We start from the raw sequence: 20192 nt of genomic DNA on the forward strand, positions 1-20192 counted from the left end.
TGGACCAACTCAATCTCTCGGTTAATCTCAGACTAATTCAATCTCGATAACCAAACGCCCCTTTATACTTCATACTAGAATTGTTTCAATATCACCATTTTAATGGATATGAATCAAGCAAAACTAGCTCAAATGATAGAAGTTATTAAGGGTTTTGGGATATTCCAAAGTTTTCATCCATCAAAGTAAACAAGAGATTAGTCTTACTATTTTTATCTATCAAGGTTAATCCTTCAAAATAAATGTTCCCTTATTTTTTATCCTTATTTTTCATATTTATCACACACAAAAAAACCATCGTTGACCACAATTACTTTTTATTGATTAATTTATTACAAAATATAAAGTAAGACTTCTTCTCCATTCACAATACATCCATCTAATATTTCTTAAAACCAGTATCATTCAAATCGCCGCATATTTTTTGGAGACGGGGGAGTAATAGAAAAAGTTCAACACCTAGTGTGTAGACTAATCTATAGTCTACAATTTATAATACATTAAAAGATAATTTTAAATTTGAAATCAATTTTAAAAATTAGTGGTAATTTTGTGATTACAATAAAATTAAAAATTTATTTGTATATTATATTTTTTTTCTTTTCCATTTCTTTTATAATTGTGAGATCCGGCTAATTATAAAAATATTTGATATGAATATCAAATTAAATGAAAAAGATTCATTTATTGCAAAACTTGACAAGTATGGTGGTTCAGAGGCTGAGGACAAAAATGCTGCAATCTCCATTCCCAAAGGCAAAGATATTGTACCCGATGTTACTAACATTCCACCCGTCAAAGCACATTTAATTGCAAGATTCTCTAGCTCCTCCAAGACGGAAAAATAGCTTGTTTATGTTATAACTAAGCCAATTAAGTTAGAAGATGTTGATGTTGTGGGAATTGATGAGTTAAAAAAAACTATGCAAGAGTTTGACAACCTCAAACATCAAGTGCAAACCATGATAGATAGAAACAACAAAATAGGCCTTGGCCATAGTTGTGAGGATCGAGCACACTGAAAAAGTGCTCCAGCAGCTCCTGCCATTTATTACTTCAATAAGAAAGGGGGAGTTGATTGTTGATGTTGAAATGTTGATTGTTGAAGATAGAAGTTTGTTGTTCACGATGGCTGTTTTTTTTTTTTTTCAAAAGCAATGTTTATGTTGGGGAGTGGTTTTCGAAATGTATGGACATCTTGTTTGTTTAATTTTGGTATATGAGGCGTATGAACACTATGAAAATATTTGTGGTGCATGGGCACATATTATGAAATGTTATCTTGTTTTGATTATGTCGTTGATCCAACATTTTCCTTGATTTGATATACTTATGTCAGTATATATTGTTTTGTATTGAACTTCTGAATTCTCAGGTCCCAACATCGAAAATGTAAGTTTTGGCCTTCGACCGACCTCCGTAAGATTGATGAGGGGGAGTTTCGAAGTTTAATACTTGTTGTGTTACACTATCGTTGGTCTTGGAGGTTTCATTGTTGTTTATGTTTATGGGGAGTTCTAAATTTCCTATTGTTTTGTAAGGGGGAGTGTTGTGTGAACATTCATTCTGGAGTATTTTTGAGGTTTTTACCTCTTGTTTAATTAAGGGGGAGTTTCTAATTTCTCCTTAGTTTGTACCTTTATATAGTTTTCTTTGTTTTTGTTGCAAGAAGAAAAGATTAAGGGGAAGATTATTAGAGTCAATGTTGTATTGAATGTTGATAACATTTTGTTGTCAACATTTCGAACTTTATGTTCGTAATGGTTAATTAAATATTGTTTTTCGAACTTTATCGTTCGTATTTAATTTTTGATTTTGCAAAAGAAATTTAAGTATTTATGTATATTTTCATTGAGCTAGCATCTTTAGGGTTTTTCATCAAACATGTGGTATATTTTTCATATGTTGTTTCACAAAGATTTGTTTGCGCTCTTAGTTTATTTGTTGACTTACTCTTTAGGATTTTCTGTTGTTGAGTCTGGCTGGGCCTTTTTACGAACACCTTATGTATTGGAGTTTTGGCCTCAACTTACGCTTGGATCTATTGGTTGGCGAGGTCGGTATAGTCTTTTCAAACGCCTTGTGCATTAATTAGGGTTTGGATCTTAATTTGTGGATCATTGTATGACTGGTTCTTTGTTGCTAGTGCTTTTCGTCTTTATTTCACTTATTTCGTTGTAATAGACAAATACTTTTTTTAGTGTTTTTCGATCCTTAACTAGTATGTCATTTTGTGCATTTTAATAATTCCTTAAATTGTTTTTCTTTTTTTTCTTTCATTAATAAAGTCTTGTTTCAGCATAAACATAAATGGGAAATTCTAAGAATTCCTTAACTTTTTTTCTTTTATTAATAAAAATTTGTTTTAGCATAAACATAAATGGGGAACTAGTACATTCGCCCGTGCGATGCACGACGAACATAGTTTTGCATCAAAATTAAATGATGTAGCGTGTAGCGTGTGTATCGGTTAAGCGATTAGGGGTTAATGTCTAAAACTGAAGGTCTTGGGTTCAAGCCCCTGTGGCGCGGCCTTTAAATTTTTTTATTTAATCATGTTAATTTATCAAAAATAAATAAATTAAATGATGTATCAAATAAATAAAAAATTAATATTAAATATAGTTAGAATATAAGTAAATGTAAATTATTTTTTCTTAAAAAATAAAATAATCTACATCAATTACTCAGTAAAGATCCTTAATTTTATTTTATAATTTTGAAAGTATCATTTTTAATTTTCCATCTATTTGATGGAAAACTTTATTTTCTTCCTTAAAATTATAGAATAAACACATCATTCAAATTAAAAGAAATGAAGAAACAATAAAAAAAGAGTTTTCACATCACAATATATAGTTTTAAAACATAAGCTAATCATGCATAAAATTAATTTTTTCTAAGTTAGCTCATTACCTATATCATCTTATTAGAAAAGCTTCAATTGATAAGTAGGAAAATAAATTATATTATTAGAATTTATTAGAATACTAATAATAGAGTTGAATACTTATTTGATACCAAATCAAAGATCTTGCATTCATCTTTAATTTAAGATATATATAGAATATTTTTTATAAATAAAATTTGATTTTTTAAAAAAATCATTAAAATATGAAAAAGATAATATATGAGAGAGAGAGAATAGAAAATTGAAAAGAGAGGAAAGAGGAGAGAGAAAATGTATAAAACATAGGATTTGTTGAGTTTTATAAATATCATTTGATTGATTTTTTAATTATAATTTTGTCAAAAACTGTGTCATCATATAATAAATAGATGTTAAGGACAATGGAGATGACCTACTTTTATAAGCGCAATTCAATTTATGGTCCACCTTTAAATAATAAATATAATAAGCAGCAATACATACATAATGGTTTCATTTTTCTTCAATGTAAAGAGTCTAAGAGCTAGTGGAGGATCATTGATTTGATTGTACTCTTTTTACTTTTCATAGCATTGAATTTGGACGCCAATAATCAAAATATCAATGTCAAGATCCTTGAAACATTTATTTAAAAATTGACATTTCACGACAACCTTAACAAAAAATGGATAATGGAGGCAAAAGATGTGGAGTCACAAAATATAAAATAATTATGAATATTGATATTTAGAAAGTAGTATATCTGTTGAGTTTTTATAGAAACGAGTAAATGTGTTGAATTCTAATGACTTTACATCTAAGTAGAGAGAGACACGATAGATTACAAAAATCTTTTTTCTTAAATAATAAATTATTTCAATATTAAGAAATTATATATAATTCAAGCTTAGCTACTTATTAGTTTTTTTTTGTTTTTTAAACCAGCAGCTACTTATTAGTTTTATATTACATACTGTATACGTATCTTTTCTAAATACAAATCATTGAATATTTAGAAATGGTAAAAATATTATTATGTCAAATAAAAAATCCAAAATATAAGGTTATACTTAAAAAGGTAAGGGGATCTAGGAGGCGAGTCTTTTGTACTCATCTCAGAAAATGATTTATTTCATTTTAATCAACTACCCCCAACCAAAAATTCATTATTGTAACCCATAATGAAATGAAATAGTACCTACCGTTTTAATTGATAAACACTTTAACGTTTGCTCCGCACATAGAAGCTTGCTAAATATACAAGCAATGTGACTTCAATTCTTCAAATATAAGCACTTTAACGTTTGCTCCGCAGATAAACACTTTACAACTATATATGTATGTCCTTACATGCAACTCATTAACAAGTGTAGTAGTTCATTTGGCATAATGTAACTCAAGTTATACTAAGAGGGTGCTTGATTAAGCTTATACACGTAGTTTCTTAAAAATTTATAAGTTGTCGAAGTACTTGAATAGTTAAGCTTATAAGTTAGAGAGATAACTTTTAGGTAGAGAGAGAAAATTTTTGTTAAGTAAAGAAATTGAAGAGAAATGAACTTGAGAGGGTATATGATGAAAATAAAAAATTATAATTCAATAATATTTATAAAATAATTATTACTAAAAATTATGAAAAAATGAATTGAGATAGAAGAAAGTATGTTTTGGAGAGCTTATTTTTAGAACTTATAAGTTGTTTAGACATTTATTTTATGAAACACATTAAAGGAGGTTATAAACTTTTAAATAATTTATAAGTTATTTTAAAAAATTTATAAGCTCAGGCAAACACACTCTACGTGGAAGGAGAAATCGTAAGAAACAATAAACAAATTAGAGCACTATAGAAACTCAATACATTCAATTTAATGAAATGGATACCAATGCTTATTTTTAAACAGAAATAGCTAGTATTTTATTTTATGAAAGAGAGATGGTAGCCATTTACAAAAATGCATACAAGGGTATATTTGCTTTTTATCCCTCTAAATGAAGAGTTAATATAATAAGATATAAACTTATCACTTCAAGTGGGGGCCATATTTATCTTATTTGGTTTGAATGATATATACTCCCTCTGTCCCTGAAATAAGTTCATCTTTTTCCTTTTTGGGACGTCCCCCAAATAAGTTCCTCTTTCTTTCTTTTCATTATTGGACAACTACTCCACCACTAATAATACTTTATTTATTCTTACTTTTCACCTTTTCACCACTCTCAATACTAATTATAACACTTTTTCACCTTTCACCACTCTCAATACTAATTACTCCACTATCATATACACTTTACCATTTTTCCTTAAAACTCGTGCCGTCCCCAAAGAGGAACTTATTTTGGGGACGGAGGGAGTATTTATCAACATCACCCTTTTTTAGGTATAAAATTATCCCTTTCCCAAGAGATAAGAGGTTGCCCAAAAAATTATACAACCTGCTCGAATTTTTTTATATATTAAAGCAAACGAAGTATAAGGTGATAAATATAACTTATCCCTTCCTTATACCTCAAAGCAAACGCACCCCAAAAGTAAAATATAAAATTCGATTGGGTTCTTCATCGCAGGAAATTTGAGGATGGCGCGATGGTCTGATGATCCATTCGCGTCTTCTTGTCATCACATGACTGACTGATCCTTGCTAATAAAATTTAAAAATTAAATATAATGGTAAAATCTATATTTATACTTTTATAAAAAAGTGTCATGTGCACAAAATATAGATTGCCTAGTAAACATTTTCTTTTAAAGGCAATTATGTAAATTAATTATTATATATTTATACGAATATATTAATTCATTAAATATTACAGTAAATCTATTTGATATCCAATAAAATACAATATATTTAGAAGAATATATTTAAATTGATTCACTAGATGTGTACATTAAAATTCTATTTAATTCTATTTGTTTCCAGCTTCTATAATGCTACATATTTAAAACAATATATTAACTTACAATTTTTTTTAAAAAAATTCTACATGAATATATCAAGTATTAGATTTACTTAAAAATCTATATAATTTTATGGGTTAATTACGCCAAAAATCATGAACTTGGTCCATTTCCAAACTTTCAATTAACTTTTTTTTTAATCAAAGATACCCTGAATTTAATGTGTTGAACAATTTTTCAATGACTTTCAAGAATCCCCAAATTGAGTGCTGACATGGCACCTTTTAAGTGATATGAAAAGTGACATGGCGTCGTCGGCGATGAACCAAAACAACGGCGTTTAGTTCGAGGTAAAGCGACGTCGTTTTTAGCACCAACCATGCCTCGCAGTCGAAAAACTGACGAGACGTCGCCGGGACCGCCCGCTTGGCGGTGGCAGCTTCGGGTCTGCTGCTCGCCGGAGTCAAGGACGGCCGAATTCAGCAAGATTGCTATTTTTTTTTTAATAAATTCGATTTTAATAATATATTGTAAATGCAAATTTTTTGTCTATTATTTATGTTTAACTAAGCAAAATTGCTATTTATCACCATTAATTTATTTTGATTTCAAACTTATATCTATTTTATGAAATGATTGGAAGGGTGTGGTGGGGTTGCGATGTTGAGTACTCCCAGTCCCGGAATCATGAATTTCCCCCCAACTGAATTTGATAAAGTAAATTGAATAAATTCATTCGCTTTTTCTTAAATTGAGAAGGTGGGAAGCCATAAGGCCCATAAAGCATGGAAAGTGAAGTTAATTTGTTGATTGATGGGGATTTCACATCCACACTTATTTGCTCTCCAAAAGTAATACTTCCTCGATCTTAATAATAATATCTCAATCTTTGTTTTGTGTTCTATTTATAATATTTGGTCGAAAAATAATACTCCATCCGTCACAATATTAATGTCCCATTTTTTCTTTTTGGGACGTTTTAATATAAATTTCTCATTCCCCTTTTGACAATATATTCTTTATTTATACATAATATTTAAATAATTTCTATTAATCCACTTTATCTACTTTTTACACATTTCTTAATCTTCGTGTCCAAAAGCTATGGAACACTACTATTAGAACGGAGGGAGTAATAACTTATATTATTTATTCTCTATATTTCTCTTCTCATTTACTTTATCTATTTTTTACTTTTTTATTATTCTCTTTATTTTTTCTTTGCTTATTTATTTTATCTTCATTTAATTTACTCCCTCAATTCCATTGTATCTGAGACTCTTTCTATTTATGGCGTCCCACTGTAAGTGAGACTCTTTCCTTTTTTGGTAAAGATTTTATCTTTTAAACATATTTTTTTTCACCTATAAATAAAATACATTTTTCTTAATTTTCGTGTCCAAGAAAAAAAATCTCACATACAGTGAAATGAATGGAATATTTATATTTGTCTTTTAATTTATATGCCCTATTTCTTTGGTACACTATTACCAAGACGGAGGGAATAATAATAAGAGAGAGTGGAAGGCCCCGCCCTTTCTTGCATTCGGACATGTCACTCAAAAAGGTTAACCACTTCATTTAACATAAATTAAACTAGTATGCCCATCTGTGCGATGCACAGAAAATATTAAAATTGAGCGATATCTTTTTTAAGTCCCCTCGTGCAATGTATGAGGTCATGATATATTTTGTAATATATATATACCGACCAAAAAATCATCATTTATGATTTAGATCAATTGATAACAAAAAAAAATAAAAATCCTATCAATTATGTCTTATTTTATTTGAAATAGTGTATGATAATAATATTATCAACTCAATGAAATAATAGAATTATGATAGCAATAACACAATTTGATTTTATTTTATATAAATCAATTGTTATATATATATATATATATATATATATATTATAGAACAATATATAGTCTATTTTATATGTAATTAACAATAAAATAATTACTCTATATCAAAATTTAACACGTCACTGAAAAAATTGAAAAATAAAAATAAATATAAATTATTTTTTTAATATATATGCATATCAATATAAATTTAATTGAGACCTGATATAAATTATACTAATTATTTTTTGATGCATGCATATGTTATAGTTACTTTGAATATTGTTTTGATTTCATTACAAAATGGAAACCTGATTAAGATATAATGTAACTTATTTTTCTTCTTGTTTTTTGTTAGTTTATTGTCTTGCCTTTATTTAGTACGATTGGCAAATGAATAAGTGAGGATGAAATATTTATGAATAATTATATAATCTATTTCTCATATTTGATTTGATATATATTGAATATTTTATTATTGATCAAACTACATGATTGTTAGAAAAAAGAAATATAACAAAGAAATTAAAAGGGACCAGATTGGCTCATTGTGAGTCATATCCACATATACGAAGTGGGTAGAGAGATTAAATGATTTCGCCAAATGAATAGGGGATGGTAGTTTAAAAAACTAAAATTTAAAAAAAGGCGGTAATTACTTACCGTTAAACTCCTTCTTTATATATAATATAGATGTATCTGCATATGGTCCGGGGTGCCCCCCTCAAATTTTTAAAAATTGTGACGTTGTTTTCTTAATTTAAACTTCTAATATATAAAAATTATTAATGCGTTCCATCATCACTCCCACTTTTCTCCATCAATGTTTCCATAATAAACTTTAGGGTAATTAATATCTAAATACACCAATTTTTTTATTATTTTGAATTTTAACATAAACTTTCAAATTTTCACTAAAATACACCAATTTTCAATGATTGTCAAAATTTGACACCATCCAATTTTTGTATATTAAAAAACTGCCCCATATTCAAATTAATTGTACAAAAACCCAACTTTACCATGACTTGTGCAAAAACCTCAATTTCAGACTAATGACCCTAATGAATTTATTGTTTTAAAATTATAAAACATACACATCACGCTCTCGCGTAAAATGGTATCAGAGCGGGTTTTTATTGAGGAATTATATTATATTTAATTTATTTATTTTTTATTAACCTATGTGGGAGGAGACTCCATTAAAATTATGGATCCGGACAATTGTCCGAGATGTATGGTATACATGGATTTTCTCCAATATTTGGAGAGAGAAACTACTTGTCTACTAGACGAACTCAACTGGAACAATCGAGTCCTCGTAACAAATATTCGTCGAGGAGAAGATGGAGAGATTATTCGTGATATCATCACGAGTATTAAGTTCTACCACGAATGCCTTATAGGAATTTTCGAGACTAGAACAGCAATTGAACGAGCAAGAAACAACGCCCATCAGCTACACGACTAATGGAGCAGAAGGACAAGGCTGGAGCAGTTTATCCAGCTTATCAAAAAATCGATCCAAACTCTTCCGACAACGTCAACTTGCGGGAGATTCAAAGAACAGTGAAATATTATGGCAACAAGCTATACGATCTACCGATGGAGATGAGCCAAATATCACTCAAACAAGAGAAAATCTTAAAACTCTTGTGTGATATTCAGAAAAATGTGGAGGATATCGAAAGACGGAAACCATGTTCCAAAAAAATTCGGAATACATGGTTCAAAGACCCAACGTATCCGCTACCACTTAATGCAGCGCCCAAAGAACTACAGCCGGAAGACATAATTCGAATCGTGAAAGGGAAAAACTATGAATAACCCTGATCGAATCGAATTAGAGGTTCTAAAAGAGTTAGCAGAATCATTTGCTAACCTAAATATGATTGATCTAAAGATGAACCATGGAGGTGAGGTGCCCAAAGCAGAGCACCCACAAGAAGAAACGTCCAGGAGAGGTGAGGCTCGTGAAGAATCGAGTTATCATCAACGAATCAGAAGACACCCCTATAGGGAAGGCTACACTTGAACCAATCCACCCATACGGAGTGGTTCTCAACCTCGATGAAGCCAGCTTTAAAAATTGGGAGGATCTCATCGATGACTGGGCTTCAACTATGAAAATCGTGATTGCCACAACAGAATATGGTAAAGATGAATTTATCAAAATCTTCAAGGCAAGTTTTGCAGGGATGGCAAAATAATTCTGGGACAAAGCATCAACAAAGGATAATAATGAGTTGTTCACCAAAGAATTAGCTCTGGAAATCCCTGAAAATGCCACCCACCAGATTAAAATCCATTTTCTTGGAATGGGTTTCTTCGAAGCATCAGGAGAAGAAAAGCGTAAAAAATATTGACAAGCACTTTACAATCTAAGATTGGTAGTGCTAGAGCCAAAAGCTCTTGATGAATTTTTACGCCTGTATGCCCTATATATCCATATGGGGTTAGTTGATGATTAGACAGCCAGGGACCTCTTTTTCACAAAGTTTTCAAGTCCATGGAAGGAAATGCTCATCAACGAGTACGTATCACCAGGGGAATATCCACTTGATAGTGCATCAAGGAGGATGTCATATGTTCACAAGAAGCTGTCCGAATGGTGCCAAAAGCGGCGGACTAGAGAAACCTCAAGGAATTGAGAAGGCTCAATAAAGGATCACCATTGATGTGCGACAATCTAGACCTTCCAACAAAGATTAGGGCTAAGTTGTTGTATCAACGGAGGAGAAAGAAGAAACATAGGTATCAACCCTATGAAAGAGAACCAAGAACAAGGCGAAGTTCTTGGAGGCCCAGAACAATGTGGACCAGACAGAAGGCACATTCCTACAAATCAGGCCAACGGAGCTGATCATCAAGGAGCCGATTTTCCTCTCAAAGACGAACCCCGACAAGAAAAACTTTCAGGCGTACCCAAGCCAAAACAAATGAAAGTTTCAAGAATTGCAACTGCTGGACGTGCGGAGCAAATATGCATATTTCTACCAATTGCCCCGACAACGAGAAAAGAGGGATGGAGAGATTCGAATCCACACCGGATATCGAAGATGCCATCTATAACCAGGAACTGATACCGGTATATCAGTTCGAAGATATATCCTCTTATGAGAGTATATATGAACAAGAAGAAATTTTCAGTTCTGAAGATTCAGACATGTCTGATGGATCATCCGCAGATGAGTCAGACTAAGGAGGACGACGTTATCCACTTTCAACAAGAAGATCAGGAAGGATATACAAGCCATTCCCTGATCCCGCAACAAAAGATGGTGGATAAGATCAAGAACAAAACCCTGAATATACAATCATATCAGGGGTTTTCAAGAGGAATATTGGATCAGGTTATTCAAAGCTTTAGTCCATTCAAAAGGAAGCATCTTGTTTACTTCGGCACAACTAGTCGAGAAATGTCACTTCCAATAGAGTTGACAGGAAACCAAGTGGAGATCCAATTAATGTTGGATTTGTATACTGAAAGCAAGAACGTTTTATGCTTGTATACAATGTTTCCTAAGTTCACTATTTAATCTCCTTTCTGATTGTGTTCATGATTGCATATGTATGTCCTTTGTCTCTATATAAGTAGATTATATGGTGTGTTTTAGATCACAGAAGACCATATAATTGGAACAACCTTAAGAGATATAAATTGATCACAGCCGAGATGACTCTAGGACGAGTCGTTGGTTTAGGCTGCAGTATAGATGGAAAGAGTTTGTCTTGACTACTTGTCTATACTGATACATCGTAACGTATTGATAGGATCACAGTGAGATGTATTCTTCTATCTGACATATGTGAAGGATCAAGATCTCGGTGACTTAATAAGATCTTAATACTAATAAGGTTTCAAATATATATGTTGATTCATGTATCACTTTGATTTACTATGGGTGAGAGTTATATATTAACTTGAGTACTCTGTATCTTGGGTGATAGCGGTTAATATATGATATTTGGTTATCTGTATTAGTACCCGTATCCGGTATAAGATAATGACATCCCCTTAAGGAGCTCAAAAGGTTTATTGCGTTAAACCCTGCAGGTTGATTAAGTTCAGACGCAATAATAAGGGTTGAGTGGTACTACTTAAGGATTACAAAGAGATTAATTAATCTAAGCTGTCAGAGCTTTAATTAATTAATGGATGTTGGATATTTTAAATACGGAGGTCTGATAAGTCTAAATACAAGCCCGACTCATCATCGGTAATAAATGGGTAAGTCAATATTGATTCTCTAGTGGAATGAATTAATATTTATGAATTAATTGTGATCTGGGCTGATCATAAGAATTAATTCATTTGAGGCCCATCTTTATTCCTTGTATCTGATCCCTGGACTGACCTAAAGTCTCCTGAGCCCAGTAGGAGTCGGCTACTACAGTTATTAAGGCCCTAGGTCTGTGTTTTGTCTTTAAATACAGATATCTGCTCTCAGAATAAGACACATAAAAATTAGGTTTTTAGAGAGCAGAGCAATAAGGAGGCGCCAACTGTAGGGGTCGAATTCTCTGGGAGTTCTCATAGTTTGTTGTCCATCCAACGTTGGGAACTGAGCGGGATACATTTCAGAAGATCTGAGCTGGAGTCAGATTTTCGCAAGAAACCAAGTTCTGGCAGTCTCCGAAAAACAGTCATGCATAACTTCCTCTACAGAACTCCGATTGAGGTGAAACAGCCACAGAAAGCTCTTTTGAAGACAAAGAAGTCGTATTTCTGCAAAAAATACGATTGGAGGTCGTTTGAGGGGTCAAACGGAGCATTTAAGTTGACTGACCTGTTCAGTGGCGAATTGACGAATTCTTAGGAATTCTTCAGGTATTTCTGAACTCCTCGGTGCAGTGTTTAAATTAATAGGAGCATGCTAGGTTTAATTGATGTATGGTGAATTAAGATAATCCAAGAGACGATCCTTGGGCAAATCGAGTATTAATTTAATTTAATATTCCTACAATTAATTCCAGCTGAAGATGTGCGGAGAGATCTCGCAAAAATGAAGACAGAAGTCGCAGCAACGATGAAATGGATTCATATCGGAGCAATCCAGCTGGTAATCAAATCCTCACTTTCAACGGGAATTGATTTACCAATTGATATTGCAATATGCGATAAGAGGATTATAACCACAAGTGATGCAGTGCTGGGAGCTTTCCCAGGCAATCCGTCAAGATTATGTCACTTTCCTTTTAAGGCAATGGTCCCACCATCCTCTTTAATATTTTATCCTTACTAACACTCTTTATTTACAAAAAAACAACTCAAAATTCAATCTCAACCACTCATCTCATAAAGTGGTGGGACCCTTCCTCCACTACATCAAAATCATCATCAATTTTATTAAATCCCGTGTCCAAGCAAATTGCCATAATCTTGGCGGACGGAGGGTATTGTTTATTGGGACCCACTAATTAAAATATGAATAAAAACTTACTAAAAATAAATAGGCCTTGAGTTGGTGGACGGACCAAAAAGGAAAGTAGGCCTTGAATTAGTGGACGAATGGAGTATTAAATACAATCATACCCCACATTCGACCCGAAGCAGACCCGACCTGATCCCAAATTTTTGGGCCCAAAGGGGCGGGTGCCCAACCGCCGGCGGCGCGGGTATATTTGCCTTCCCAAACAATAATTTTAAGAATAACCTTAGGGCCTGTTTGATATAGGTTTATAGGTAGGATAAATTAAATTAATACAGATTAGTGTGATGTTTGATTTATAGGAGAAGTCTTGAATAGATCTGTTGGCGGAGAAGGTCTTCAAGATTTCTTCCATTAGAGAGTAATTTGAACTTGAGTTGAGGCTTCATTTTTCGAGGTTTCTTGTTTGGTGAGAACGGCTATGTTGAAGAGCAGGAGATGCGACATCTCTGAAAAGGTAATCACCAAAGAGGAATGACCTCTGCAGAGAAAGGACGATCCTGAGATCTCTGCATTTAATGCGGCTGTACTTCTGGAGTGCGTGGCTTCCTTTGAACGTTGGAGGTTCAGTCAGAGGAAGAATGTTTAACTGATACTTGACTTTAGTATCAGTCCGCTGATTCCAGGTGGCACGCATTAAGTAATCACTCAAAACTGATTCTTCGACTGATGCTTCAGTCGGCAACTTCAGTCTTCAGTCCTTCGTTCTTCAGTCTTCAGTCTTCAGAACTGCATCTAAACTAGAAAAATAACTATAACACTTGAGTTCAACCAGTCATAGTCTATTACGAAAGAAACCTATTAATTTTGGTATCATCAAAACAAGGATTAGGATATTTCACTAAGTTCCCAACATCCGCTATTTTTACTTGCAAAGAAATTTATTTTGAAAGTCGATAACACTAACGTTAAGGCTTTCTTAACCAAGAAAATAGGATCTAAACCTGAAAAGGCTAGATTACTTAGATGACAAGCTGAATGTCAATATTATGATTTTGATATTGTCATTTTAAAATATGATGACAATGTTCTTGCAGATTTCCTAACAAGGGATGGAACCAACTGAGGTTGACGCCATCATTATAAACCAGAGGCAGCTCCAGGATAACATGGAGATGCTACAATAGGAATGGCAAAAGTGTGTACTCCATGCCAAACAAGCTGGAAGGATACAGTCGGCTGATGAAGCCAAAGTGTCTGATCGCATACGAGAATGCCTTAAGAAGATGATAAATCTTCATAAAGCAACCCAAGGACCGCTCATTCGCGCAATCAGAGAACCTCTTATTAAAGAAGGTATTACCGTACAGGACGGATTACCTGTAGCAGGGGATTCAAGTACCCCTAGCACAAGTCCTGAGGTTATGGCCTCCGAGCCAGAAAATCAAGGAAAAGATGATGTTAAGGGTTCACACCCTGAAACATCATGTCATCCCACCACCTCTGGGGTAAAAGAGGGAGAGATCAGCCTTAGGCCAACGATAGGTAAATCTAAGGCTGATACTGACTTTCTTGAAGTATCTCCAAGTTGGCAGGTTTACCAATCCAGATGGGAGAAACTCAACACAAGAAGGAGCATTAATCCAGGAAACATCAGGGTTGATGTCGGAGGAAAATATCCTCGAGTGTGGATGACTACCGGAGCCAATCCACAAGATGTCAACGAATGGTATGGATTTAGGGCATTGGCCTCAGTTTATACTATTTCCCCGGCGTTCAATGAAATCAAGGGTTTACCAAGGTGGATCCAAGAAACAATCTACGACGCCTGGGCAAACAACGAGTCCCTCAAACGAGGGGATGTTTTGGAACTGTATTTCTTCAGTGCAGCACCAGAGCCTGCAGGAAATGGCAACCATGAGGCTTTCCATTTCATAAAGCTTCGACGGCCCGACAATCAAGCTTTGAACCGGATCAAAGCTCCTGACCATCAGTCCTCTATTATCGCCACATTTACGGAAGATCAGATTTCCACTCGGCGAGCATGGGGATTATGGGTCTGTCTTACAGAGATGGACAAAGTCAAGTCCAGATTTAAGTTATTTCAGAATTCAAGTCTGGGATCATTCCTGTTAAATACCATGACAGGATTAACCACCAAGTTTACTGAGAAAGCCTTTGAAGAAAAAAAGCTAACACTCTGGCAAAACAAGATCGCGGGGAGCAAAGAGGTTCATCGCAAGTTCTGAAATATGGCTCACTTGGGCCATTAGAATGAACACGTCTGCATAGAGTGTCCCACGCAGAAGGAACCAGAGTTTGCAAAAGGTTTCCTCCCGAAACCTGACAAAAAGAAGTTCCGATCCGACGAGTACGAAGAGCACAAGACTCCGCGTGGACGAGCACCTCGGGCACCAAAAAAGTAAGAGGCTCGACAAAGAAAAGGGAGTCATGTGACTCGGGACAAGAGGACCACCCACTAAACAAAAAACGACGAAAGTGGGTGGAAAAGAATGCAGATTGATTACCCACTAGCAGAAAAGACGAAAGTGGGTAATTCTACAGGAGAATCCACTCACCAAAAGCATAATACAATGTTGAGTGGAAGGAAAAGCAGCTGGTCTCTACCAATAATTATCACAGAAAGATAAAAAGAAGGTTCAACTCCATGTGAAGGCATTAACTGGTGTCGGCAATCAGGACCGACAAAGGAATGTGGTTGTCACAATCCATGAGCTGACCTTGATGGAAAGGAATCCGAGGCCAACCACCAAGATTTATGGAGGGCATCAGACCTCTATAAAAACCTCAAGATCTGGAGAGAAGAGGACATCCGAAAATTTCACACATCTTCACACAACACACTCTCTCTCTAGAATTCTATCTTCGTAATATTTAATTTTTTTTAAAGTTTTAGTTTTAAAGTTTTTTAGTTCTTTTAATTTTATGTACACAAGTGTTAAGCTACTAATGAGTAGCTAAACAAGTTTGCCTCCTCCCTTAGGGAGATTTTATGAAATAAATTAAATATTTTATAATTCCTCTATAAACTCTTTGTTGCTCAACTTTCCGATTTAGTAAAAAAAATTTGTCATTTTCAAACAAAATATTTTACGTCGGAACTTAGTGAAGGAGGAAGGTTGCAACCATCCCTTGCGGGCGCTTGGTTGGACGAAGCCTTGGGGGGCAGACGGTCCATAAAACGCAACAAGTACTGACTCCTAAAGAAGACCATCCGACTGAAGGTATAACGTTGGTTTATGTCTTGATTAATTTTGAAGTTTTTACGGAAGCATGTTGGGCCTTTATTTCGATTTAATCTTTGTTTTATAATTTTAGAAAGCTCATATGAATTATTTAGTCTGAAGAAAAGTCATTTGGGGGTATTTGTGATTTTTTGAATCAATTCAGGGGTAGGATTTTAATTATTAAAAATTGACGTGTCAAAATTGGACGGACTCTGAAAGTTCATGTATTTTGACAACAAATTGAAAGTTCATGTTTAAATTCAAAATTAAATGAAAGTTGGTGTATTTAAACAACATTAACCCTAAACTTTGTTGTAAATTTAGGGTCCCTGCTTCGTATACACAAACTTCATTTATTTTTTAATTTTCAATTATAATTTTAAAATTAATATTATAAAAATATACTTTCTTTATTTCAATCCAATAAGTCATAAAATCTAGACACATACATTAAAAAATGAATAATTTATAATAAAATAAAGAAGTAACTTTGTATGATATATTTGTCAAAATATAGAAATAATTAGTTATGGGTCACAATATTATTTGGTATAAATAATAAATTATGTGAGGGTGTTTATTATATATTGATTTTTTGTATTTTATAAAATGATCGATTAAAATGAAATATTTAAATAAAAAAATGTAGCCTCTCAAAGAAGAAGAAAAAATGTAGCTTATTGAATTGGAAAAAAAAGAGTACAAATTTGATAACTTTTGCAAAACTTGACTTTGCCCAGAGTGTTATCAGTCAAATAATATTTTGAGTTTGCTCAAGTTGTTTAGAGTTTAGGCCTAATGCTTTGGGAACACATGCACACAACTACTTTGCCCAGATTAGACCTCATGATTTCACATGCTCATACTTAACTCGATTTTAGCCCAAACCAAGTAAAACAATTACCTAGACATAATTAAATAAAATAACACAAAAGAAATTGAAGAAATAAACATACTTCTATTGAAATAGATGTTAAAAAATAAAAAGAATCTATGGGCAACACCAACTTTGCCCAAAGCACATAAAAGTAATACATAAAATAAAAGGGCGCCCAAAGGGCTTGTTTCTTCCTTGGTTAGACTCTAATTGAAAATAGAAATATAAAACAAGTACTTAATCTAAAGTGAGGAATGACTAAAAATTATGTGTGGTAAAAATCGTCCATCTGGCCGCATGGGGTCTGCATCTTTATATAGAGAATGGTAGTGGCCATTGGGCCATGTCCCTGCAAACTAGGATTACTGGGCGCAGTAGTTAGGGTTTTTGGGCGCAGCCAAGATTGCTCAGATTTCTTTCCTTAGCCCAATCAGATACGCATCCCACAATTTAGCATGTAAATCATGCTGGATCTCTCTATAAAAGGCAAGTAGATTTCTGCCTTCTTCTTTCCTTCTACTGATGGTGCACGCTTTGTCCTTGTACATCAGGTTTTGCCCAAAGTCAGCATCGTATTTATGTTCAGTTTCTGCTTGAACTCTGACTTGCCGCTTTGCCCTTGAACACCAATTTTTTTTCGCTTTGCCATTGAAAGCCAGATTTTGTGCTTTACCCTTGAACGCCAATTTTTTTCCGCTTAGCCCTTGAATGCCAGATTTTGTTGCTTTGCCTTTGAACGCCAATTGAATACCACACTGTACTTGGTCTGGGCAAAAAGAATACGACTGTTGTGTGAATGATCTCAAGTCTTTGCCTCTTTTGCGGAATGCAATTTGGTTTGCCCAAGATCATATACACCTGTTCTATTGGCCAAATGTGTCCGGCCCAAACACAAAAGACACAAAACACACAAAAAGAAGACTCGATCTAGACCTAAACGACACACAAAAAGAGCACCAAAAACAGGCTCGTCACCCTTACTTTTCACTTTTTCACTACTCCCAATACTAATTAAAACATATTTTCACCATTTAAATACACTCAACAACCTTTTCTTCACTCTCAATACACTCAACAATATTTTTCTTAAAACTCGTGTCACTCCCTCATAGGAAGTTTTTTCGTGAACGGAGAGAGTATATTTTTTCTAAACATTGATCGTTGTTTTAGAAAATGAAGGTTTCTTCTACAATAACAAAGAAGCAAGTAGGCCTTGCGACAAGACGTGATAATATTGGAGGAGCAAAAGTGTTGGAGCAAAGGATTTGCTCTCTTTAATTACTTTGTAATAGTTTGTTGCTCTTAATGATTCTTGTATTATGTTCTAGCTAATTTTTATAAAATGTTGTACTTCAAACATGCTTGTGTTTTGCTAGCTAGCGTGTCAAAAATTAGGTCACATCATATTTAATTGCCTACCAGAAATTATTGAGCGTGTTTATCTTGTAAATAATAATAATAAAAAATAGAATTAATAAAATAGTCACTTTCATATAATAAATTAAATGCAAAGTCTCCTGTGAGAGTGAATGTATGGGTGAGACGGGTAGGGGCGGGGCTGGGGCGCGGGTTGCGGGTCACATACCAGATTATTCAAAGTAGTTATTGTTGTGATAAAAAGTAATATTCCCCCGTTCCACTATAAGTGAGACTCTTTCTATTTTGGGTGTTCCACCGTAAGTCAGACTATTTCCTTTTTCGGGTAAAAGTTTTACCTTTTAAATACATTTTCACTTTTTTACCGACACATAAAATACACCTTTTCTTAAATCTCGTGCCCAAAAAAAGGGTCTCACTTATAGTGGGAGGAGTGAGTAATAATCGGTATGAAGAAATATCATGTTTATCAAACGTTACTTTTTTTTTTTCACGACAATTGTTATTTTTACTCACAAGAACTTATACTTTTCATTTATTTGTTAAGTAATTATTATCGTAATAAAAAGTAACCATTGATATAAAGAAAAACAATATTTCTATATATATTACCTTTTTGTAATACACATATGCACTCCGCAGTTGCGCCCTGGGCTGCGGTCGCAGCTTCGCCAAAGCCGTCGTCACGCCTTGAACTCTGCCCTCGCGCCTTGCAATCCACGACCGCGCCCTGGGCCGTGCTCACACCCTACACTCCATGGCTGCGCCCTTTCATGGAGAATTGGTTTCATCCATGAGACCGGTCTCACAGATAAAAACTACTTCCTCTGTCCACCAATTCGTGTCCTAATTTTCATTTAGGTCCGTTCACCGATTCGTGTTCTATCCATTTTTAGTAACTATTTCCTTAACAAATAAATCACTTTTTCTTAAAAATCGTGCCTCTTTCTTCACTCAACAAATAAACAAGTATATTTTTTCTTAAAACCCATGCCCTCCCCCTAGAACACAAATAGGTGGACGGGGGAAATAATTATTTTTACCATTTTACCCTTATTATATTTTACTAGTTGACATATGATGTGTAAAATAGTGCATCACGAGTCAACATATGGTAACTCTTGAAATACAGTGCAAAAGGAGAGATTTCACGACTTGACGACTCATTAGCTCAAATTATTAGGATTTCTTCAATTCCACGTTTTCAATTAGATATAAGTTAAGTAAAATTTACTCAAATGATTAAAATAATACTCCCTTAGTCCCGGCTATTTTGAGACAAAATTTTTTGGGAATGAGATTAAGAAATTAGTATTTATTGTATTAAGTGTGGTAAGCGAAAAAGTGAAAAAATGAATTAAAAAAAAGGTTTTTACCATATAAGGAAATGTATCAAGATAATTGGAACGGCTTAAAAAGAAATTTGTTTTAAGATAGATGTGACGAAGGGAGTAAAAGGTTTTGAGATATTCAAAGCTCCAATTCATTTAATAAACAAGAGAGAAGTATAATATTTTTATCTATTAATGAAAATTCTTATAATTAAACACCTCACAACTCTAATTGGATCAATAATGCAATGATTCATAAAACATATATGAAATTGCCTTGGGTGGCAGATCACTATGTCGATTTCGTTTGGGTTTTCATCTTCCCAAATAGATATCTTTTCAATGCATCGCTCTATTGTTGCGTGGTGG

Source organism: Salvia miltiorrhiza, chromosome 7 (genome assembly GCF_028751815.1).
Source record: "Salvia miltiorrhiza cultivar Shanhuang (shh) chromosome 7, IMPLAD_Smil_shh, whole genome shotgun sequence".
Classification (NCBI taxonomy): domain Eukaryota; kingdom Viridiplantae; phylum Streptophyta; class Magnoliopsida; order Lamiales; family Lamiaceae; genus Salvia; species Salvia miltiorrhiza.